This window comes from Ictidomys tridecemlineatus, chromosome 10, assembly GCF_052094955.1.
Source record: "Ictidomys tridecemlineatus isolate mIctTri1 chromosome 10, mIctTri1.hap1, whole genome shotgun sequence".
NCBI classification, from domain to species: domain Eukaryota; kingdom Metazoa; phylum Chordata; class Mammalia; order Rodentia; family Sciuridae; genus Ictidomys; species Ictidomys tridecemlineatus.
This window is the reverse complement of record NC_135486.1, coordinates 138,909,968-138,935,501: the sequence shown is the minus strand read 5'-3', so window position 1 is coordinate 138,935,501 and position 25,534 is coordinate 138,909,968. Positions and strand designations below refer to the sequence as shown.

The following is a 25,534-nucleotide window of genomic DNA, read 5'->3' as shown; positions in this document are numbered from 1 at the left end:
GGCGTGATCAGGGCCTTGACCTGCCCCAGACTTTACATCAAATTAGAGCAAGTCCTGGGGCCTTCCAACTCCTGGACCTAAGCCCAAGGGATACCCCACTTTGTCTCCCTCATTCCATCTCATACGATCCCAGGGCTGCTGTGGGTAGGGGAAAAAAATGCAGTCCCTGACCCTGCCTTCCAGGGCCTGGAGGCTGGGACAGTAACTGCAGCAGTTTGTTGGGGTCTGGACTTCTTCCTCATCACGTCTGCCCAGTTGCCCTAGTGACTGTGTGACCCGCCCCCCACCCCCGCCCCGCCCTTGCATGCTGCTACCTCCCATACCCACCATATAAATAGAGGCGAGGAGCAGCTGGGCTCTCTTGGCAGTCACCATGAGGGCGCTGCTCCTGCTCTGCTGCTTCCTGGCCTCGCTCCTGCTCTCAGGACAATCAGGTACGCCCCCCTACACAAGTGGACCCCGCTGTACCCTAGATGCTTCCCTGAGGTTTTCTGTTCCCTGGAGTGGGGGCTTAGAGCCAGTGGCAAAGCTTTGCTCCTTTCTGGTGTCACTGTCATTATCCTTCTCCTTGGGGTCTGGGCTGTGGAGGAAGCAAGGTGCTAGAGTGAACTGGGGGATAGGATGGCTTGGGGGAGGACAGAGGAAGTAAGAGAGGCAGATGGGCCTGAGAGCTAGGCCAGGGTCAGAGAGAGGAGCCTGGATGGCCGAACCTGGGAGAGAAGACCTCCACAAATCAAGTCTGGAGGAGATTCCAAGATGGACAAAATAACAGATTGGAGCTGGAGGTCATTTGGGTTACCCTCCCACTGGGTGGGAGAGAGGGCAAATGTCTTGGCTCTGTTTAGAGCCCTGGGTTTGCATGACTGAAGACAGAGGTGGACACTGTGGGCAAAGTTGGGGATCATTTTGCAAACTGGGATAAATTTGGAGTTTTTTATTAGGGTTTGATATAGATTTAGGATTTGGGCTGGAAATAGAATTAGATGCAGAGTCCAGTGAGGAGGGGGACCCATTTTGGATGAGATCCTCTGTGAGGGGCAGGGGCTTTCATCAGGAAGGGGCTCAGCTCTGCATGCTCGGCTTTCCTTTGACATCTCAGCACTTTGTGAGGCAGAGCCGGTGGCTTGGGTTGCAGCATGGAGGTTATTTATAGGCTATAGAGGGGACACCAATCATTTTGTCACCTCTCATTCCTAAGACTCCAGGGGCTAGCTTCCCCTTGGGGATGCTTTGGGGAGGGGCTGTGGGATCCCCCTAGGAATCTAGGACTCCCACTGTGTCCAGGCTCAGCCTTTAACCCATGTCTGCACATGGGACTGTGGGGACCCGGGGTTCCTGTCTCTATAAGTCTTTGAGGTTCTGTCTCCTGAGAACTGGGGGCTGCAGGGGCATCATCTCAGCAAAGAGCAGAGATCAAGAGCAGCAAAAGCCATTCTTCTGGGGGTTAGGGGTTCCGCAGGGGGCTCCGGCCATAGCACATGCTGCTGGGCCCTGCCCTTGTCTGCCCTTGAGTTAATTTGGGCTCTGCAGGGCTGCAGTGGCTAGAGTGGTGAGTATTCCAAGCGGCTGTCAGGTGGCTAAGTATGGAAACAGCTATGTAATTGGATCCTGAGCCCCAAGCCACTGCCACCCCCTCCCCTTTGCAGCCCCTCCTCTGAGGCCCAGCCCCAGCTGCCACCTCTAGGCCTCCACATAGCAGGGCCATAGGAATTACTAGCCTTTTACGGACATCCTTCATCTTTCCTCCCACTGAGGGAACTGGGCATCTGTGATGTTCCATAGGCCATGCTGGGGGCTCTTGCTTCAGGGAATAAGCAAATGCTTTGTGGGAAGGATCTCTGTGCTGTTTCCTTTCTGGGTCCTGTGCTGTGCTCTTCCTTTGGCACGTCCCCCAGTGTGGAAGCACCCCTTTCTCCTTGTTCTTGCTCACCTTATCACCACTCTGCCTCAGCTGTAGATTGCTTAGTCAAAAGGTGGCTTTCTCCTGGGCCTATGGGAGCATCCAAGCCACCAGGTGGTTCCCCAGGCCTCCATAATGACAAATTTTTCCTTGTGGTTGATTTTCCCAAGAATTGTGCTATCCTGGCCAAAAGTCCTGTCTTTGTCCCTGAACTCTTCTCACTCCCTCACTGTGTATTTCCCTCCCATTTCTCTCAGCTCTCATCTGGATGGCAATAGAAGCCCCTTCTTGCCCATTTCAAAGGGTAGGAACTATGCAGTGCTGCCTTCTTTTCTACTTATGCTGTCCCTGTGTCGCTCTGGACTAGGGTGGTTGGCTCTGTAGCCCCTATCACCTACCAGGAGACCAAGCATCCCTCTCTCTTCCACCTGTGCCAGGTCTCAGATGAAGTAGCAAGGCCCTGTCACCAGACAGCATCCTATTTTCCACCCTCAACTTGCTTCCCTAATCTTTGTAACTATCTGGGTTCCCCCATGGTCTGGGTCATGGAACAGGTCTGCTCAAGGACAGGGGGAAAAGACCCTAGAGATAGCTTGATGATCTCATTATCCAGAGACAGTAAGGAAGGTCAGAGAAATGACAGATTTGTTTGAGTCAGTGACAGAGGCATGTCCAGCAGTGTTGATCTCACCCACCAGGATTTGCTTCTGTCCTCTATCTGTCTCTCTGACAAACCTGTCCTGTGGGTGGGTATGAAACTGGGATGGATAAGGTCACCTGAGGGAGATTTCCCAAGAGATCAAGAGAGTGATGCTTTTGTTCCTCTGATTCCATGGAAGTGGGGTGAGGTAGGTGGTGCCCAGAAAGCATTTCTTTGGATTTAAGCCATTAATATTTATTGGTGAAGGCTCATTGAGTACACTTGTGCTTCCTGTTGTCCCTCCTGTTGCTTGATACGGAGATCTGTGACATGGGGGTTCTGTGTCCATTTATCCTTCATCCTCCTTCACACCCAGCCATGGTTTGTAGACCATCAAACTGCTCTGGCCCCACCCTACATCCCAATAGCAAGGAATTTGTGCATGCTGAGGGTATCCATTTTTAGTCCTAGGACTAAAGTGTCCCTCCTAAAGAGACAAGGGTACAGTATGAATGTTAGGAGCCCTCCCCGAACTGTGATATTTCCAGGAGGAGTTTTCATTCCTGTCACCTCAACAGGGCACTCCACCATCCACCATGGGGAGGCTGCTGAAAGAAGGGAGAAGCTCAGGGTCTTGGGGAGAGAGCAGACCCCAGAAGCCCTTTCAGCTCCCTAAAACCATAACCTAGTCCCCCATTTTCCACACAGAGTCTGGAATGGTAGACCAGAATATACTTATGGATGCATCCCCCTGCAAAAGAGTGACACCTTGCTTGGTGGCCCATGTAATGGAAGTTTAAGAAATGATGATTTTGTCCCATATCTTAGTGTTACAGTGAAGATCATACAGAAAATCCATGGCAGGCTAGAGATGAGATTCAGGTCTCTTTGTGCCTTGGCCAATGCTTTTGCCCCCTTATTCCCTTCTGAAGTCCAGATAGGTCCGGTTGCTTACTGTTGGCCATTTGGTACTCACTCTGGTGTGTGGACTGGGAAGGAGCCTGACCTGTGTGGACAAAGAAGGAAGATGGCTGCCTCTGCTTCTGGCTTAAGGAAAAAGGACAAGGCTAGATGTTGTGCATCTTGTATGGAACATCCATCGTGAATGGAGGAGTGGGACGGGTGGGGTCCACTGCTATGGACACTGGGATGGAGCACCCAGGCTTACCTCTCTCTCCTGGAACACATTCCTACTCCAGAAACAAATCCAGATCTCCCATGGCATAGCCCTTGCAGGTAAATGTTGCTTAGATATGCAAAGCCCTTCCTGTAAACACCTTGTTGCATTTCATCATTTTAGGGACTCATCCCATATTTATTGGGTTGCTGTTGTTTTCATATATGGGACTAGAGGAATGCAGATAGGTGTTCTGTTTTTGGTGGGCTTACAGTTCAGTAGGGACTCCTACTGGAAAAGTGAGGTGGGCTGAAGGAAGGGGACAGGTTATCTTGGGCTAAGCAGGTCAGAAAGTAAAGATGAAACTGGGCCTTGAAGAAAGTAGGATAAGGACATAGGGAAACATCAGGAAGGAAAATCCACGTAAAGGGAATCGAATGAGGCAACTCATGGAATCAGAAGAATAGGGACCTGAAGAGATCCAGGAAAATGTACCATTGTTCTGTCTTGGATGAGGGTGGGCAGATGGGAGTGAGGCAGCAGGAAATTTATTTGGAAGATGAGGTTGGGGCGGAAGTGCAAGGCCTTGACTGGTAGGCCGAGAAGAGCAGCTTTATTCTGTGGACAGTGGGTAACCATGGAGGGCTCTGGTGAAATACACAGTTGTTGGTGGAAGGAGCAGGATTAAATGTCTCAGAGAGGATGAGAAAAAACTGATTGGTCAGACATGCCAGGAATTTAAGCAGGGTGGTGGTGTGGACTTGGGCAAGGCTGGGAACAGGGAGAAGGGGGAACCTCAACTGAGAACGGGGGTGGAATCAGATGAACTTCCCAACCTGATGAGCCAGGGCGGGGAAAGGAGTCCTGACAAGCTTATGTAGGTTACTGGAGAACAATCTTGCCAGAAGAAGACACCATGGAGTGTAAGAGAGAACAGATTCTAAAGGTTTATTTTGGGTTATTTTGAACATCAGGTGCTGGTGGGATGCCTTATGGGGATATTTCAGAGTGGTTAGAAAGATGGGCCTGGATCCTAGGAGGAAAGTCAGACCTGGGAGTCTGGACATGAGATTCATTTGGGTAAAGATGACAGTGAGGCAGAAACGGAGGAAGCTGTTGCAGAGAAAGAATGAGATTTGAAGACTAGTCCTGGAAGAAACTGGACTTAAGGAGTAGGAAGAGGAAGAGGATAATAAATGGATTTTAGAAAGATGGGAGGGGATCCAGGAAGAGACAGTGTCTTGGCAGCTAGGAAAAGGATGTCTCCTAGAGGAAGGGGTGTTCCACAGGATTAAATGTCACAGAGATGTCGAGGAAGAGATGGTGTTGCTTTCGACAACCTGAGGTCACTGACATATTATAAGGGGTTTAAGAGCAATTAGTGAGGATGTGGAGGCAGACATAAAGGGCTGAACATGGTGGCATAAGACTCTGATCCCAGCAGCTTGGGAGACTGAAACAGGAGGATTACAAGTTCAAAGCCAGCCTCAGCAATTTAGCAAGGCTCTGAGCAACTTAGGGATACCTTGTCTCAAAAATGAAATGAAATGAAATAAAAAATAAAATAGGCTGGGAGGGCTGGGGTTGTGGCTCAGTAAAGCCCTTATCTAGCACATGTGAGGCACTGGGTTTGATCCTTAGCACCATATAAAAATAAATTTAAAAAAGTATTGTGTCCATCTACAACTAAAAAAAGGAGGGTCCTGGGAATGTGGCTGAGTGGTTAAGTGACCTTGGGTTAAATCCTTGATATTCCGCCCTCCACCAAAAAAGACTTAAAAATTCAGTTGAGGGGCTAGGGATGTGGCTCAAGCGGTAGTGCGCTCGCCTGGCATGCGTGTGGCCCGGGTTCGATCCTCAGCCCCACATACAAACAAAGATGTTGTGTCTGCCGAAAAAATACATATTAAAAAACTTCTCTCTCTCTCTCTCTCTCAAAAAAATTCAGTTGAGTGGGATAAAGACAAGTAACACTCTGCAGAGTAGAGAAATTTTTCAACACTAGAGAAGTGCTAATGGGCCTATAGGAAAGGATTCTGTGGAGAGAGAAAGAAGGAAGGAAATGAAGAAGAGATGGGAGCCAGGTGACTGAAGGCTTGGAACACTTGAGGAGGGTAGGAAAGGTCGAGGAAGGTCTAATGGGGAACATATCATGGCTCTGGGGAGAAGCACTGGGGAGACCTCAGGTGGGCAGCATACGTTAGAGATAGGCTCTGCAGCCCCATGACAGCCAGCAAGCCAAACTAGGGAACACGGGTGTGGATCCTGGTCTACACTGGGGATTTCTCCAGAGGGCATGGAAGGCTACGGAGGGAGGAATGAGTCTAATCTTCTTAAGAATCTTGTGAGGTAGAAAGGGAGACCTCTTGCCCCAAGTTTATGATGTTGAGGCTGAGCCCAGTTCCTGTTATCCACTGCTGGGAGGAACAGGTGATACCTGAAGGAGGAGGCTGAAGGCGATGCCATGGGTCAGTGTCTCAATCCCTGAATGCTCAGGGGTCTGCCCCCTTTGGCTGACACCTTAGAGTGGAGGGCAAAACTAGCTTCCAGGCTCTGTCGCCTAAGATATGTGTTCAACTAATGTCTGTGGGTCTACAATGGGTGAGGCACAGTATTTTGACTCCATGGTGATTAGATTTTTAAGTGGAAACTGATGTGGGAGGCACATGCCTGAATTACCCCGAGGTTGACCTTGTCCTTGTTCTTTCTTGTGGGATGGAACACGGGTTCAGCCCTCCTTGGTGTCTTTCTAGTTGTAAGGCCTATACCCTTCTCATGGCCCAGCAGTGGGGCACCCTAGAGATGAGGCGGGTAAGTGAGAGGAGCACATCGATGGGGGGGGGGTTGTGATTTTCAGGAAATCCTGGCTCCTCAGAGCCCCTGGCCCTGCTCTCATCTATCTTTTCAGGCAAGCATTGGAACTTGAGCAGCCAGCCTTCAGACTTTGTATCCACTCTGTGTGATCCGTGTATTTCCTTTGGGTGGCTCCCTTCCCTCCTCAACACTGGCACCTGCCCCATCCTCCCTCCTACTAGCAAGATGTATAGATGAGAACAGCTTGGCTCACTCTGGTGGAGGGCCAGTGGCTCAACAGCTTGCACTATTGCTCTCTCAGATGTTGTTTTAGAGGATCCAGAAGACCTTAGCTCCAGGAGTGCATCTTTAAGGTGGACTTGCCCATTGCTTTGGTGAGCAAGGTTTTACCCAGTTCCTACATCACATCACAGAAGCAATAGGTAAGCCTGAGTACAAAGGGGCCAAGCTGTGGAGTGGGGCTTCCTCCACCTGTTCCTGAGTGAGTATGAGTGCTCAGAGAACTGGAGCCATGGCCAGCCCAGCTGTGTAATCTGCCCAGCAACTGGGTTTGCCTAGTGTTTCCCGTCTCCTTATCCCACCCTAGTGTGCTGAGCAGGAGGCAATGGTCTGAACAATTCAGCAAATGGAACAAATTGGATTTATCTGAGCTTCTGGAGAGTTACTTCTTTCTAGTCTATTTCAGGCTGTGCTGTCATGATGTAGAGTTTTTGATTGTTTGTTTTAAGATACTAGGGGTTGGGGCTGGGGATGTGGCTCAAGTGGTAGCGCGCTCACCTGGCATACGTGCGGCCTGGGTTTGATCCTCAGCACCACATACAAAATAAATATGTTGTGTCTGCCGAAAAACTAAAAAATAAATGTTAAAAATTCTCTCTCTCTCAAAAAAAAAAAAAGATACTAGGGGTTGAACCCAGAGGCACTTTATCAATGAACCATACCTCCAGCTGCCCCCCTCACCACCTTTTTTTTTTTTGGTACTGGGGATTGAACTCAGTGGCCCTTAACCACTGAACCACATCCCCATCCCTTTTTTTTTTTTTTTTTTTTTTTTTTATTTAGAGACAGGGTCTCACTGAGTTGCTTAGGGCCGTGCTAAATTGCTGAGGCTGGCTTTGAATTTGAGATCCTCCTGCTTCAGCCTCCTGAGCCACTGGGATTACAGGCATGCACTACTGTGCCTGGCTGCAGCCCTTTTTACTTATTTATTTTTTCTTTTGAGACAGGGTTTTACTACGTTGCTTAGGGCCTCACTAAGTTGCTGAGGCTGGCCTTGAATTTGAGATCCTCTTGCCTCAGCATCCTGAGCTGCTGGGATTACAGGTGTGTGTCATCAAATCAAACTTGGGGAGTCCTGTCCCGTCTTGTTTCATCCTCTTTCCTCTCCAGCCTGAAGGTGGTTTTACTCACAGACAAGGTCCAAGGCACCCTTGGAGCAGCTATTGCTGAGTTGCATAGTTACAGAGTTGGGTGGCAGTATCAGAATTGAAGTTCCAGAATTAAATCAGAAGTGGATGTAATTATGTTATTAATAATCAGAATATAATTAAGTAATAAAATTAAGTCAGAATTTCATTTAATCAGAATTAGAGTGCCTGAGCTACTAGGAACCCAACCATTAACATCTCCTAGCCCAGGGCCTTATAGTACCTCCTTTCCCTAGCCCTCCAGTTCCTCCCCAGGTGGTGTGGAAGGAGAGCCACTTGGGCTGCCCTGGGGCTGGTGTGCCTAATGACCTATTTCTGAGGGCAGCATGAGACCTTCTTTGTGGACCCCTTCCCAGGAGCCTATGTTTCCTGAGAGTGCTGTGGGGAATTCAGGAAAGCAGGGTGATTAATGCTGCATCTAGTTCCAAATCTCGGGTCAGGAGGATTCTGGTGGAACATTGCCCAGCCAGGGTAGGCTCCCCTGGTTCATTGCAAGGGTGCTAAGAAATAGGAAGAGGCTTTCTCCCTCTCACCTCCTTCCCCCAGGTTCCTTGTCCTACACAGCTTTGAGAACCCTTCCTTTTTCCTTCAGTTCAGAATAAGTGTGGATTGTGTGCCAGGCCTCAGGTGCCAAGGGGCTCAGCACAGAGTCCTGGAGAATGGGAGATGTGGCTGTCCTTGGGGAAAAACTCACCCTTTGGTCAGGGAAGCAGAATGGACTTGGATATGAGGTAAGGGTCAGGATGTGATCAGAAAGAAGTATGAGGGTGCAAGGACTGACTTGGATGCTCCAGGAACTTGGGGGAGGTAGAGGAGTGGGGTGTCTGACAGGAGAGAAGGGAAAGGAAAGGCAAATGCATGGTTCCCATAAGGCCCAGCTCTCAGCCCCTTGTCAGCCCTGCAAGGTCCTGGCTAGGCCACATGGTGCAGGAAGGAACAGGCTGTGTGTCTCTGCCCCCAGGAGCTGACCTTCTATTTGGGGAGATGACTCGCACTGAAAAAAAATCTAACTAACACCCCCAGCAAACCTACGCTTTGATTGGAGTGTAGAGGATGGCTGAGAAAGTTGGACTATCAATTCTGAGGGGACAGGGGCTATGTTTCTGTTTAATTCACTCACAGAGTGGTCCCCCTTGTTTGTGGTTTTGCTTTCCATAGTTTTAGTTACCTGTAATTAATCATGTTCCAAAAATATTAAATGGAAAATTCCAGAAATAAATAATTCATAACTTTTCTTATGGTCTATTGTTATAATTGTTCTATTTTTATTAGTTATGTTTATCTCTTATATGTCTTATTTATAAATTAACATTATCATAGGTATGTATGCGTAGGAAAAACAGCATGTATAGGGTTCTATATTCTCTGTGGTTTCAGGTGTCCACTGGGGGCCTTGGAGCATACCCCCTGCAGATAATGGGGAGTGTTGTGCTGTATTGTGAACCCAGCACTGCTCTTGCTCAGTGAAGGCATTTAACAATGTCTAATGAATGAGCAGATGATTTGTGCAGGCAGCGTCATCTGAAGATGGTGATGGAAGCCAGGAGGTGGGGAAGCTCAAAGGATTGCACTGGCAGGAATGGGATGCAACCAACTCAGGATAGAATGTGAGGCTCATGTTCAGGGGAGCCAAGGCCACCCTGATGGGTTGGGGCCAGCTGGGAAGGCCTTGAATGCCTCTCCAAGTGGCTGTCTCCCTAGGCCCTCAGCAGACTCCAGTAGGTTCCCCTTCTGGCTAGTCCCCCCTCACTGGGTTCCTCACAGATATTTTTGGATCCTACTAGATCAGGGACTGCAAAACTCTGAGCTCAAGCAGGTGCAGGCAAAATCTGGCCTGGAGTTCTGGATTCACAGGAAGTGGGTTGTGCTGGGAGCCTGACCCAGCACCAAGCCAGGGGAGAACCCTGGGGTTTGTGAGCCCCATCACTCCCTCCACCAATGGGTTGCTGCCAAAACTGCTATCCCTGGTCCTCCTCCAAGGGCCACTGGGTTAGGACCCAGGCCAGCCCAGTCGCCTTGCATAAATTTTCCCTAGATGGCAACAGGTAAAGGAATGGCTTTCTTTGGAAAACATGTTTCCAACGCACATCTGATTTACACTGAGTTTAGGTCCTGGCACCACATGCCCTACACACCTGCATCCATGTCCACGAGAAGCCTTAGCTGATTTGTTGGTTACTCAGTTTTCCCTGCATTTCCGCTCACCTTTATTCCAAGAATCAGGTGGAAGATGACTTATTTTCCTACCATGTATCCAAGGAGATTGAGCACTCACCTTGGACAGGCAAAGATCAGGAGAATGAGCTTGGGGACAGCAGTGACTGTATCACAAGTCTGGTGGCAATCTCATCTCTTTCTCCTGTCTTCCTTTCTGGGTTTCCTTTTTGAACTGGTGGGACACCTGTACTGGAGGACAGAGGAAGCACTAGTTTTGTCATAAAATAATCACCGAGTTCCTTAAGATTCTCTGCACCTGTTTCTTTGCTAGTAAAATAGGGATAATAATACTTGCCCTGTTTATGGCATGGAGCTGTTATGTGACTAAAAGAAGAAAATCTTCTTTGATATCAGATATTGTTTAGGGTTAAAAGGGTTTTGACCTTAGTGACATAGTCTTACTGTTGAACATATGCTGCAGCTTGACAGTTGCTGCCAGTTTCATCAAATATCATGAGAGATGAACAACCAGGGGAATCCATCAACATTTCTGCTCCTGTTCAGGACCGTTAATATCTTTGGGATTCTCTGTCCTCAAAGAGCTTATAACCCAGGAGGAGGGATAGTCCATGCTCATGAGATGAATAGAAAACCATATAAGGCAGGTGGAATCAAGGGCTAAAAATAAGCAGCTTGAGAGTCCAGAGAAGGAGGAGCAGTTGTTGGAGAGGCTTTGTGGTTGGGGACAGCTTGAGCCGAGTTTCAGAGCATGTGGATACCAGGTGGTAGGGGCAGGGTCTGGGGGCTTTAGAGCCAAAAACAACCATCTTAATGTGAGAGCATGTTGGGGAGATTCCATAGGGACAGGCTTAGATGTTGGTTCTTATATTATTTCTTGTGGCTGCTTTAATAAGTTGACACAAATTTGTTGACTTTAACACAACAAAAATCTAGCCAGGTTCAGTGTTACATGCTTGTATTCCCAGCTTTTTTGGGAGGCCAAGGCAGGAGGATTGCAAGTTTGAGGCCAGCCTCAGCAACCTAGTTGAAAACCTATTTTTCAAAATTTTAAAAAATAAATAAATAAAAAGGGTTGGGGATGTAGTTCAGTGATGATGTGTCTTTTGGTTCAAGCACCAAAACCAAAACCAAACTAACCAACCAACAGAAATCTATTCTCTCACAATTCTAGAGGCCAGAAGTCCAGAATCAAGGTGTTGGCAAGGCTGCACTCACTTTGAAGGCTTTAGGGAGGATCCTTCTTGCTTCTTCCAGCATCTGGTTGCTGTCAGCAATCCTTGGTGTTCCTGGGCTTCTAGACTCTTTGCTCCAGTCTCTGCCTCTCCCTGCCTGTGTTCTCCCCTCATTATGTAGGAACATTGAGGACTTTGGATTTAAGACCCACCCTAATGCACTATGATCTCGTCTTTTTTTTTTTTTTTTAAATATTTATTTATTTATTTTAGTTATTGGCGGACACAACATCTTTGTTGGTATGTGGTGCTGAGGATCGAACCCGGGCTGCACTCATGCCAGGCAAGCACGCTACCGCTTGAGCCACATCCCCAGCCCTATGATCTTGTCTTAATTAATCACATCTACAAAGACCCTATCTCCGTGTAAGGTCAAATTCTCAGGCTCTTGGTGGACAGGAATACTGGGAAGATACCATTCAGCATACTGCAGTTCCTTACCCTGGGACCCAGTTGTCTAACAGTTGCTGGCTTTGAATGTTTAGTCTTGTCTTTCTCCTAGGAGACAGTCTTCTGCTGGGCAGAGTTGGCACCTGTTCACTTGTGCTCCCTGGTCTTACAGCCCCATGGTGGCTCCAGTGGCTAATTTGGAACTAACTCTCTGACACACCCACAGCAAGTGTTGAATGAATGTATGGACAGCTGACGGGGGCAGAGGATTCCTGAAGCAGCCTCTCTGGCTACAGTAGTCCTGGGGAGGAGGGTGCCTGCTGGGTGCCTCAGCTGCAGAGCAGGTTAGAGGGGGCAGATACTGAGGGAGGGAAGGCTGATTCCTGGATGGGAGTGTGATGCAGAGAACAAGGACCAAGAAGACCCAGCTTTCTCCCCTGCCCCCTGCCTGCTGTGCCCCGATCTCTTTTCAGTGAGGATTGAACCCAGGGGCACTTTACAACTGTGCTGCATCCCCAGACCTTTTAATTTTATTATTTTATTTTTAAATTTAATTTAAAAATTTTCTTTAGTTATAGATGAACATCATGCCTCTATTTATTTATTTATTTATTTATTTATTTATTTATTTAATGTGGTGCTGAGGATCAAACCCAGTGCTTCACATGTGCTGGGCAAGTGCTCTACCACTAAGCCACAACCCCAGCTCTTAATTGAGACAGGATTTTGCTAGGTTGCCCAGGTTAGCCTCAAACTTGAGATCCTCCTACCTCAGACTTGCAAGTAGCTGGGATTATGGGGATGTGTTACTGGGCCCAGCTGGGGTTCCCATTCTTTTTTTAAAAAATATTTTCTTAGTTGTCAATGAACCTTTATTTTATTGATTTATATATGGTGCTGAGAATCGAACCCAGTACCTCACACATGCTATGCAAGTGCTCTACCACTGAGCCACAACCCTAGCCCCTGAAGGTTCCCATTCTTTTTTTTTTTCTTTTTTTTTAGAGAGAAAGAGAGAGAAGATAATTTTTTTTTAATATTTATTTTTTAGTTTTCAGCGGATACAACATCTTTGTTGGTATGTGGTGCTGAGGATCGAACCCGGGTCGCACGCATGCCAGGCGAGCGCGCTACCGCTTGAGCCACATCCCCAGTCCCCTGAAGGTTCCCATTCTTACAGCACCTTTCTGCTAGTAGCAGAGGTCCCTCACTGGAAGGGCAGAGTAACAGAATCTTCTTACTGTGGATAGCAGGCTCCCTAAACTGGAGTCTGAGTGTGTGAGCAGCTCTGAAAGCAGATTGTTATGGCTCATCTGGTTCTAGGGGAAACGGGATGAGGGGACTGGCCTCCACCTCTTTCCAGCTCAGGGTCTTCAAGCCTTTTCAGAAATATTCACCAATGATCATGGGGGCCAGTGTCAAGGGGCCCTCCTTAACCTGTTGTTCTGGGCTTTCCTCTGTCTGGCTCTCTCCCACCTTCCTAAACATAGCCGCTGGTTACTTCACATGTCTGGCTGGGCTCCTACAGTGGACCACCCAAAATGTGCCTTAGTGAGCAGCTACTCAGAGTCCCAGGGATCTGCACCCCCACTCAGGCACTGAGACTTTGCCCTTGTGTTGGATCTCTCTTCCTGCCTGCTCATCTCCTCCATTCAGATCCTAAAGTCTGTGAGGGTGGAGCTGAGTTCAGCGGTTCCATTTTGGTTATCACAGGTGATAGCTGGGACAGCAGCTCTCCCTGAGGTTCATTCATTTGTTCTTCTTGGCTCTTTCTTTCCTTCCCCCTCTCTGTTCCTTTCTGGTACTTTTCTTGCACTGGAAATTAAGCCCAGGGCTTCACACATGCTAGACAAGTGCTCTAACACTGGGCTACATCCCCAGCCCTTTCTGAGAACTGGGCTTGGAGGGATTCAGTGACTTGGCCCAAGGACACAGTTTTGAATACTGGTCCTCTCCTGTTTTCTGGAACTCTTTGCCACTGACTTGAGGAAAGATTTTTCGTTTTGCTATCATCCATCTATTTATCCATTCATCCACCCTTTTCCATCCATTCATCCATTCATCTATCCATTCATCCATCCAGCCATCCAAATGACTGTTCTAGATGATGGGGATACAACATCCCTGACAGATAAGAAACCAAGTAAGTAAGTTATATAGTTTATTAGAAGGTGGTAAATGTGATTGAGAAACATAAATTACGGAAGGGAATTGGGGAAGGCTGATGGGGAAACAATCTTAATGGGGTGGCTGGGAAGGCCTTACGGAGAAGACAGAATCAGAGCAAAGGCTTAGAAGGGGAGGGAGTGTGCCGGCTGGTTGTCTGGGGAGAGTGTGCTTAGCAGAAGGCACATCAAACACAGTGAGGCAGGAGGATTCCTGCCCTGGTCAAGAAAGAATGTGTCTGGGCAGCTGGACAGAGAGGACAAGTTGACTAATCAGAGGAGATGAGGTCACAGGGGATGCAGGGCCAGAGGGTAGGGGCCTCTAGGCCACTATAGGACTTTGGCTTCTCCTTTGCATGAGATGGGAGTCGGTGGAGGACATGCTTGAGGAGTGCTGTTCCCCAGTCACTCTTTTATTATGGGGAGCACACGCAGAGGGCATGGGGAGAGGTGGCTGAGATGGAGCACAGGAAGCTTGGGAGGTGGGCAAGGTAAATGTTTTTCTTTTTTTTTTTTTTTTAGAGAGAGAGAGAGAGAGAGAGAGAGAGAGAGAGAGAGAGAGAGAGAGAGAAAGAATTTTTTTAATATTTATTTTTTAGTTCTCGGCGGACACAACATCTTTGTTGGTATGTGGTGCTGAGGATCGAACCCGGGCCGCACGCATGCCAGAGGAGCGCGCTACCACTTGAGCCACACCTCCAGCCCATTCTTTTATGTTTTATTACTGATGAAACAGGCCCAGAAAAGTTCAGTTACTTACTCCCCCACTGCTGATTAGGGGAGAAAACTTGGGTTCCTGATCCTGATTTCCGCTGGCTCTTTCCTTTTTTCTCTTCCCTTCCTCCTGCAAAGTCCTCAGAGCTGCTCCCCACCATGCCTCACTGGGTATCTCTGCCTGCCCTCCAGGGTTATATCAGCAGGTTCTGTCTGCAAAGGCCTCTTTACCGCCTGGCCAGGTTAGCAAGGCTAGCTATTCCTGAACCTGCAGATAGGCCCTACAACTAATGGGCTTCAACTACATTTGGCAACTGTGGCTTTAGAGAGGGGGCATGATTTGATATGGGGTCTCAGGGTCAAGGATGGTACATCCTTGTACAGGTGGATTCCACCCTTTATAGCCCATAGGTCTCTGGGAGGATGGGTATAAGTTGATTCCCACGGTCAAGGCCAAAGGTCAGTGATTCTTGAACTGGATATTAGTGTGTGTGAGGATCACCTGGTAGCTGTTAAAAAGACTCCTGAGGCCTCCTATCTCACCTGAGTGTGGTCCAGATGGTTTGAGGAATTGGCTCAGGAAATGTACTCTTAACTAGGTGCCTTTGTGATCCTTTTGCAACTGGCCCTTGAGTCACCTGGAAAAATGCTTACTGAGAGAGGAAGCTCCTTTTTGTCAGGTGTATCCAGTAGGCACTTATACTTCAGGGATAATTTCCAAGCCCCAACTGAACACCTATAATACCCCTGGGGATAGAGGCCATCACATAGGGTGACAGGTGCTATGGGAACCTAGAGCAGACACACCTAACTCAGTACTGAGGGGTCACTGGGCAGCCTCACAGAAGATAAGCTTCAAAGTTGAGCTCAGAAGTGGGAGCCAGAATTATCCCAGGCCCAGGCAGGAGCAGGGGGTGCCAGTGGAGTTCACACTCGGGTGTTTGGATAGAAACCCACCCTGAGGGCTGGGGATGTGGCTCAAGTGGTAGCCCACTCGCCTGGGATGCGTGCGGCCCGGGTTCGATCCTCAGCAACACATACAAACAAAGATGTTGTGTCTGCTGAGAACTAAAAAATAAATATTAAAATTATCTCTCTCTCCCTCTCTCTCTCTCTCTATTTATTTATTTTGAGAGAGAATTTTTTTAATATTTATTTTTTAGTTTTCGGCGGACACAACATCTTTGTTTGTATGTGGTGCTGAGGATCGAACCCGGGCCGCACGCATGCCAGGCGAGCGCGCTACAGCTTGAGCCACATCCCCAGCCCTCTCACTCTCTCTTTAAAAAAAAAAAAAAAGAAACCCACCCTGAGAGAACAATGGTGCAGGCACGAATGGTGTGAATCTCTATGCTCACTACTTTCTCATGACCTGTGGGGATTTGGCATAGCCCTTGTCCTGGAGATGTGCACCTGGAAGGGAAGATAGGACAGGCATGTACAGCCTCCTTACCCCAAGGTCACCACCGCAGAAGTCAGTTTGTGCCCTGTCACTTTGCTCAATGTTCAAATTCATGGACTTAGTGAGTTGAGGCCAGAGAAGGCGATCTGTGTGGCCTCAAGTGGTAACAACCAAAGGAGCTGTGAAGAGTGGCAGGGTGGGGGCTGGGAGCATAAGGCTGGGCAGGTGGGAACAGGTAAGGCTGGGAGGCAGGAGACCCTTCCAGGTAGGTAGGCTATCAGGGTACCTTTCATGGGTTGGATTTTGTCTCCTAAAAAGACATATTGACGTTCTAATCCCGGTACCTTAAAATGTGGCCTTATTTGGAAGTAGGATCATTAGAGATGTTGTTAGTTAAGAATGAGACATTGTGGCTGGGGATATAGTTCAGTTGGCAGAGTGCTTGCCTTGCATGCACAAGGCCTTGGGTTAGATCCCCAGCATCACATTTAAAAAAGGGGAGAAAAAAAAGAATGAGACCCTGCTAGGCTTGGTGGCACAGGTCTGTAATCTTAGCAGCTAGGAAGGCTGAGGCAGGAGGATTGAGGCAGGAGGATCACAAGTTCACGGCCAGCCTCAGCAATTTAATGCAGCCCTAAGCAACTTAGCGAGACCCTGTCTCAAAATTTAAAAAAGGGCTGGGGGTATAGTTCAGTGGTAGAGTTCAGTGGGTTTAATCCCCAGTATTCCACCTCTCCCCCACAAAAAAGAACTGTTGGAGAAGATGGGCGCTACATCCAATATGGTGATTTTCCTATGGGGAGTGGAGAGACACAGCAGATAAGGCCATGTGAAGAAGGAGGCAGAGACAGAGGATGGTAGCTATAAGCCAGGGGTGCTGGAAGATGCCAGGAGCTAGAGGCAGGAAGGGCCTTCCCTACAGGATGCAGAGGGAGCATGGCCCTGCTGACTCCGTGATTCAGACTCTGGCCTCCAGAACCGTGAGAGAATGGATTTCAATCTTCTGTGGTACTTCATTATGGCAGCCCTAGGAAACTGACATGAGATCAGGTTCAGGCATCAGTGCAGGCATTTGGCTCTTGTCCAGCTGGGGACTGCAGGGACCCTTACGGCAGGCTGGTCTGCTGAGCTCAGAAGTAGCCTTGGGGTGGCTGTGTGTGGCGCTTGGCATTGACGGGTGGGGAATGGGGGTAGGGCACAGTAGGGCAGGGGTCAGCCTGGGTCACCGAGTGTGGAATGTGCATTTGCTTTACCTCTGTTCTTGGCTTTGACCTTCTCTCTCCAGGGGAACCCCATGGGAACTAGGGAGAAGATGGCCTGCCTTGGCCTTCTGCATGGCTATGGGGTTGCCAAAGGAAAAATATGTAATAGCCCAGGGCTCTCCAGTGGCAAGAACTTCATATGGCTTTGGTACTTGAATAAATGAGATGGGATATAAGAGCCCAGGCTCTTGGTAATACTACACCAGAGAAGGGGACTGCTCTCAGACTTGCCTGCTTATAATTATGTCTCCTGAGAAGGAGGATGTCCACAGAGGGAACTTTATAGAAGACCTCAGAGGCCTGGCCTGAAGGGCCTGGGTGAGCCATGGCTCACCCAGGAAAGTGTGTCCTCACATGTTGAGGTTCAGGTGACCAGGCTGCTTGGGCATATAAACTGGAGGCTCTAGTAAGGCTGCTTCCAGGGCAAGCATGAGATTTCTGGAATGGTTCCTCCTTTAAATGGCCTGAGCATGCTGGATATCTTTGCCAGTGGTATTCCAGGTTCTAGGAGCAAGAATACAGGGAAACGGGAAGATTTGGTGTGAGGCTTTGAGAGTTTGTACTGTTTGCAGAGCACCATGGGTGGGATCCTTCCTCGGGTGACCAGACTCTGGAGGGGTCTTCTGGTCCCAATTCTGTGGCTTCTGCTTTTGTGAATTCAGATAAGAACTGATGCCACATGGCTTTCGCTGAACCGATATCCTTTGTCTCCTGGTGATGACCCTAATGAGACTGTTCCCTGCATTCTTCTGGTGACAACAGGAATACCACATACCTTATGGCAAGGGTCAACAGCTTAAATCTCACTCAAATCCTTCCTAAAATCTCCACACAGAGCTGTGCTTAGGGAACTAGCTGGACTTCAAATCCACTGTGGATACCTCTGGCATGGTCTTCCTCAAGTGGCCATCCTTTGGAGAAACAAACAGGAGTGAACGAACAAGTCCAGGAATACCAGGTCCCCTGAATGGGTGAAATGTGACCACTTTAATATTATAAATACCAGGGAGGAAAGGAAGTGCTTATTTGGGAGCCTGAGTGTGCAGACTGTGGTGAGGAGTCTAGAGACCTGGGGTGTAGGCCTGGCTCTGCCCCTACTCACTGTGTGACTTCTGACATATTATTTTCCTTCCCGGACCTTGTTTCCTCATCTGTGAAATAGAGTGTTGGGCTAGTTAATTTCTAAATTCCCTTCCAGTTTTAGAAGTCTCTAATATAAAAATAATATAAAAATAATCATAAGGATAAAGAATAACATGAGATTTGGGACCATGCATGTTAGGACCCAGGGGTGGAACTCATCTGTTGTGGTTGTGGTGGGACTCTCTGGGAAAGAGAATGGAAAATCTGGCCTCTTGGTGTTTGAACAGTAACTCTTCCAGAAGGGTCTGTGGGCCAGCGAGCCCAAGGCAGAACATCTGTATTCTTACTGACCTAGCCTCTGCCCTTATCTTGACTTTCCTCCTTTACCCATTCTGAGAATGGGCAGTTTCTCCTGTCTCTGTGGCAGTTGGGGGCAAAAGCTACTATAGACACCTCACTGCCACAGCAGGCAGTGTCCTTGCTGGGCACTGTTTGCCAGGCATCCTGGTTGTGATGCTTCCTTTCACGTGGTCTTCCAACCAGCAAGAGCTGCAGGTGGTGGTGGAGGAGAGGGGTCATGTACAGCCGTGCAGGCCTGTGTTCATGGCTTCAAAGCCCTGAAAACATGAGCTCTGATTTCACTTGAGCAGCCTGAGCAAAGCATCCTTCAGGCAGAGCTGGAGCTGCTGGCCCTGTCTCTGAGCCTCACTGTGTGCTCAAGGGCTTACTGTTTTGTTCCTTACTATGAAGATGACAGTGCCTGTGCGGGTATCTCTAGTGTCCTCTCTCCAATTGTGTTGCTATTTTAGAACATCTTGAAGGGCACTTACTTGTTCTCAGCCTTTGGAAGGGCTTTCTTCCATTCTCAGACAGAAGCCTTGGCCATGGGTCTAAATGTCCCCTTGAGTGTGCATTTGTGTTGGGGATGAAGTTCAGGAGCACCTCACTTCAGTGTCTTCATGTAAGAACCTGGAATGTGGGGAGAGGGAAGTGGGAAGTTCCCTCTGGTCATGTATGTTTCTGGGTGATTCAGGACTGACAGAGGCAGTGACCATAGGACTTATCTTTGGGCTCATTAGGATGAGCTCTTGGCCCTGGGAGTGTGGCAGCTCAGGCCTTTTCCTATCCCCAGACCAACGGAAGTCTCAGAAGAGAGCAGCACAGTTCCCAAGTCACCTGTGGCCCCAACCTGAACTGCTGCATTTGATGGCAGAGGAGAAGGAGCTCTACCAAGAAAGACATCCTCTGGTCCCCTGACCAGACCCTCAGGCCCAAAGGGTCAAAAGGAGCAGAGTGAGGGTGAGCTAGCTTGGCTGCTGTTCAACAGTGGTTCTGTTTGGCCACTCAGTGAACTTGGTATTTGGCCAGGAATCTTTCCCCTTCTAAGAAATAATGGTGACACCGGAAACACATTAAATACTTGTGAACATCACTAGATGTTTAAAAAACTCCCAAGGGTGTTGCCAAAGCAGGTATCATTATCTGCATTTTGTGGGTGAATGAAGTTTGATACATTAATGAGCAGCCAAGGTCACACAGCAGGCTGGTAAAACAGCAAGGCCAGAGCCTCCTGACTTCCAAATGCATTCAGAGAGGTGAGTCTCTTGACTCCTCAGCCATGAGGCTTGGCAAAGGAAAGTCCTAAGGTGTGGTCCTCCCAATCTAAGACATTTCCCAGCAGACTTCCTCCAGCCCAGTGGGCTGGGAATGAAGTGGGTCTGGTTTCATTGCTCCTTTACCTGCACAGCCCAGATGACTCTGACTTTAACTCAAGGCATCTTAGAGGGAGCTGTACTCTTCTGGCTTCAGCAGGTTTCTCCTTGCCTGGCGCCTCAAAATTAAACCATCAGCCCTCTCACATCTCTCCCCACAGATCCCAGGCAGATTCAATTTCTTTGAGCTGGAGGTGGGGAGGTAGCAGGAGGCCAGCCACCTGCCTCAGTCTGTCTCAGAATCCACCCTACATAGCTTCTTCCTTCCTCCAAAGGGAGGAAATTATTGCCCAGTGAGCTGATCTTGGAAAAACTAGATGCTCAACTGAGTATCCCTTTTAACAATTAGCTTACACTGAGCAGGTATGACTTAATGTTTTGCTTCTGGTATTTGCTCTTCAAAAATGAATGAGGCTGGGCATGGTAGCACATGCCTGTAATCCCAGTGGATGGGGAGGCTGAAACCAGAGGACCTCAAGTTCAAAGCCAGCCTCAGCAATTTAAGGAGGCCCTAAGTAACTTAGCAAGACTCTGTCTCCAAATTAAAAATTAAAAAAGGTCTGAGGATGTGGCTCAGTGGTTAGGTACTTCTGGGTTTAATCCCCAGTACCATCAACAAAAAGAATGAGCATTTACACTCATGAATGCCTCCAGGCATTAAAGACAAGCATGGATTAACTCCCCCCCCCCCACACACACACATACACACAGGTCATGGGATTTCTAGTAATTTCTCTATGTATTTCTCAAACCAAGAATTCTCAGGAATTGGGGATAGGATGGAAAGTAGTTATTCTGTCAATTCTCTATACTTGAAAGTTAAAGATAATTATGTTGAAATCTTTAACCATCATTTTAATTATTTATTTATTTATTTTTTGGGAGTGGTATTGGGAATTGAACCCAGTGCCTTATGCATAGGCAAGCACGCTCAACTGAGCTAGATCCCCAGCCCTATTATTTATTATTTATTTTATTTTTTGGTATTGGGGATTGAACACAGGGGTACTCTACCACTGATCTACATCCCCAGCCCTTTTTATTTTTTATTTTGAGACAGGGTCTCATTAAGTTGCTGAAATTGACCTTGAACTCACATTTCTCCTGCCTCAGCCTTCTGAGTCTCTGGGGTTACAGGTGTGCACCACCACCCCTAGCTAACGATCATTTTTAAAAGGAGGAATAAGTGGGAAGGCTAACAAGTTGCTGCCCCAGGGCAAATGTCACCCCTTCTATTGGCTGAGTAGAGGTGGTAGTTGGAATGTGGCCCAAGCTGGGACAGCTCCTGAGACTTAGAGATGGTAGAGAGCTGGGTTCTAGAAGCAGCTCTTGCTAGTGAGCAAGCAAGCCCTTCAGCCCTGGGACAAGCACTTCCCAGAGCTTGAGACTTTTGTAAAATCCAACCAGTTGATGTGTGAGATGGTCCCTTTTGACTCCAAATCTCAAGTTTCTCTCTGATTGCTGTCTTTGTCCTGTCCCCTGTGTGAATCATTTTGGGGCTAGAGTCCAGCCAGGGACAAGCTGTCCCAGTGGGATTATACTTGACTTTAGGAACTTGGCCAGGAATCCAAATAAACCTTCCAAGAATGGCTGCCTCTTTCACTGCACCCTAGTCACCTTTGTCTGGGGAAGAGGTAAAGGCCAAAAGAATGAGCAGTTAGGGTCTCAGTCTTTCCTGTGCTAAGATGTTGGCTTTTTGGTAAGTTATCTGATGAAGGCTTCATCTAAGAAGTGGAAGAACAAGGGGCCCTGAGTGGTGAACAATTGACTCTGTGGGATAAGGTGGAGAAAGAATGGGACAGCAGAAGAGGCTGGCATTGCCAGGTGTGTTCAGAGACAAGACTAGAGAAGGAAGCTACCTCAGCTGCGTGTCTCTGTATGCTGACATGTTCCCAGCCACTCTGGAGTCACAGCCTATGAGAAGCCATTACATGGGTTGAGGGCAGCAGAGGATGACTTGTGACTCCTCTGTGCTCCAAAATTAGGGGTTCTGACCACCTGAGACAGCCAGATCCAGGCATAGAATGAATTTTTCCCTGGGATTTTATTATTAAAGACTTGTTTACATAATTGAATATGAGTGATGTTCAAAGGTGTGTATTTATGTGTGACTTTGAACTCTAGAGTTTCTGTTTGAGTGGATAAGAAGTCATGTGAAAGAATACCTCTGCAGTCTTTGTTATAAATATCTGCTAAGGAGACTCAGGCAGGCTGGAATGAAATTTGCATTGAAGTGAGCTCAAAACAGGCCAAGAAAACAAATGGTCTTGGGTTCTCGGCTATAATCTTCTGATCTCCACTTTCAAATTCAAAATGGCCCCTTTAGTGCTAAGGGAAGTCTTAGAGGAGTCTCAGATGTTGGTGTTCTTTGGAATTACCTTGCAGAACTCACAACTATGCTCTGACTCAACTGCAGAGACCAGGGTCTGTGCTTGAAAATTCTGCAGGTGTTTCAGTTATCTGTGTGGAGTTTGGTTCCCTGGCAGAGCTCTGCTGGCTTGGCTTGTTGAGCCTGTCCTGTGTCTGCTCCTTCATTTCAAGAGAGGTCGATACTCCTTCCTTTTTCTGCCTTAGAGAGCTGAAAGGAGGATATCAAAGAATAAGAATAGAAAACATGAAGTTCTAGTGAGGGCGATCGATATAGGATTTAACTCAGAGCCTTGCATCTGTGGATGGACAAAGTGAAAAGATACTGTGAGGGAGGCTTTTGGGGGATGTTGGAGAAGTTGGTAAAGAAGAGATAAGAGGAACTTATTTATAGAGAGAGGAAAAGAGCCCTGATTGTCAATCTCCCTCTTCTCTCCCCTTCCTAACAGTGGAGCAGACAGATCCAGGAAGTACTGAGGGGGCGATAACCCTCACCTGTTTCATCTCCCCTCTCCTCTCAGGCACTTCTGTAGGAGCCTAGCACTTCAAGGGACATGGTTTGTGAGCCACCTGGGGAGCAGAAAGAACTCTAGGCTTTGGAAGCAGGCTGAATCCCAGCTTGACCCTGTCCTCCAGCAAGCCTTTAAAACTCTCTGGCCAGGGCTTCCTTTTTTCCAGTTGTACTCACCAGGCCCTTGGCAACTCTGCAACACTCTGAGTCTATGGAAAGTGCTTTGGAATGAGTGAGGAGCTGAGGAAACAAAATCAGGGTGTTTGGTTAGTCGTGGAAAGAAGAGAGGAACTGAGTCCAGGGCAACAGCTGAGTCTGTAGGGCTGGTGGGAGAAGCTGAAAGCCTGGCTCCCAAAGAAGGGCTGATGGCAGAGGGGGCATACAGAGAGGAATAGGACTGATTTGTACCATGCTTAGCCTGGATGGGTGGGACTGGCCCAGGACTGGCTCGGGCCTTCTGTGGTTTCTGGGGCTGAGCTGGGGGCCCGCTATTCATGTGCTCTGACATCAGTGTCCAGGCCTATCTGGGGCTGGAGCTGTTGTGTTGGCAGCAGCACATACAGTATGGTACCTTGTGTCCTGGAATGGGCCCAAACTCATTTTCCCAGGACTCAACCCACACAAGGGTCCTCAGTGCCTTCTTACACCTTCTGCTCCAGCTACCAACAGGGGCTGTAGCAAAAAACTAGGGAAGCCAGGGAAAGAGGGAAAGACCTGGCCCTGGTCTTGGATCTCAAGAAATTGAGCTGAATGTAATGGGAGGCTCCTTGGGTCTCTGATGTGCCCCCCAGGGGAGACTTGGGCCCAATTGCACAGCTGCTTCCTGGGTTATAATCTCTAGGGACCCAATGACATAGCTTGTTTCATTAAGGGACTGTATTAGAGAAGTTTTTTTTTAGCTCAGGAAAGAAAGTCACAGGGCATGAAGCTATCACGCTCAGTCTTTTTCACTTCAAATTGTGTAGCAGATGGCCAAGGGCAGCACAGCACTAAGCTGTAAAAACCAGGGAAGGGTGTAGACATAAATGTGTGCATACATGCATACACTCAACTTCCTGACCAGGAAGTGGAAACACATAGCGTGAAGGTCATGGCAAGCTAGCGTCTATGGCTCCTCATACCCCATTGGGAATCCTCTTACTTTGACAGGGTCAGAGAGTCTTTTGAGAATATCAGAAATGATATAGGAAGTCAGAACTAAAGTCCATGTGTCTTAGTATCATTGCCACTACTGCCATCATTGTAATCACTACACCACCACCATCACCATCATTATCATTATCACCATCACCACCACCATCATCATCTTCATCATCGTCATCATCAGTCAACAGGAATCTGTGGAAAGGTTCCCCAGAGGAGAAGCCTCAACCACTGCTACTACAAGAACAAATGCCAGGCCATGGGAGACCCCCAACCTAGGAGCCCCCAGTAGGTACCCTCCCCATGGGGAGGGCCTAGGAGCACAAGCCTTGGGGTGAGGGTTATTTGGCTTAGTAGCTACAATGGTTCATGATCTTAATGTATTAGAATTGCTGAAGAATTTTTTTTTTAAAGTTTTGATGCTGGGGTTACAACAGAGACTGTTTAAATCAGAACCACTGAGGAAGGAGAGGAAGTATGGGACCAAGAACTAGGTGATTCCACCGTGTAACTATGTTTCATGGGTGTTATAGACCAGCACCTCTCAAACCATAACTGAGGATTTTGTTAAATGCTGACTCTGATCAGTGGGTCCTGGCAAGGGACAGAGAGCTGTCTCCAGCAAGCTCCCAGGTGATGCTGAGGCAGCTGGTCCCAGACCACACTTTGAAAAGTGAGAACCCTGCTTAGAGGTTGGGCCATCTCCTCACAACTCTGAAGTCAAATGGCCTCAGCCAGTTATTAGCTATGTGACATTGGTAAGGTCCTCAGTATCTGGTTCCGACCTCATTTGTAAAATGGGGCTTCAAGTAATACTTGTTTTCCAGAAGCAAGTAAGAGTAAGTAAAGTCAGTGAGATTAAGGAAGTTCATGCTTTCTATTGCCTCACCCTGAATAATTATAAAAGCATATCTCACCTTGTGTATATTATATGTCTTGCTGCTTGGAGGACTACCAGTCTTTCCTTGGGCTAAAGCAAATTCCTGCCATGGATTCTTCTCCAGGCTAGAGGTTAGGAAACTAGAGGTGCAGGGGCAGAATCAGTACTTAGAGGGAGTGGAAGTACTTAGGTAGTAATGAAAGCATTTTTTCCCCCGGTACTAGGAATTGAACCTAGGGTGTTATGCATACTAGTCAAACATTGTACCACTGGATTACATCCCCAGCCCCTCAGCCCCCATTTAAAAAAAATTTATTTTTAGTTGTAGATGGACACAATATATTTATTTTATTTATTTACTTTTATTCAGTGCTGAGGATCAGACCTAGTGCCTCACACATGCTAGGCAAGCACTTTACCACTGAGCAATTACCCAACAAGCCCCCATTTTAAAGTATTTTATTTTGAGACAGGGTCTTGTAAAATTGACTATGACCTTGCACTTGCAATCCTCATGCCTCAGTCTCCTGAGTAACTGGGATTTGCAGGTGTGGGCTACCACATCTTGCTATGAAAGAAAATTTAAATGAGTAACAT

At 47.9% G+C, this 25,534-nt stretch overlaps 1 protein-coding gene across 3 annotated transcripts in view; it reads left to right on the top strand.

Annotated features, from left to right (window-relative positions):
- Nucleotides 1-25,534, top strand: part of LOC101974240 (sarcalumenin) — a 54,930-nt gene that overhangs the window by 11,788 nt on the left and 17,608 nt on the right. Inside the window, exon 1 of one of the 3 annotated variants that reach the window (XM_013364051.3) lies at nt 378-434. The exons of the other annotated variants lie outside the window; for them this stretch is intronic. The gene's annotated coding sequence lies outside the window, so the exon portion shown is untranslated. Of the gene's footprint in view, nt 1-377; nt 435-25,534 lie in introns of those variants that run through there. 3 annotated transcript variants of the gene reach the window in all.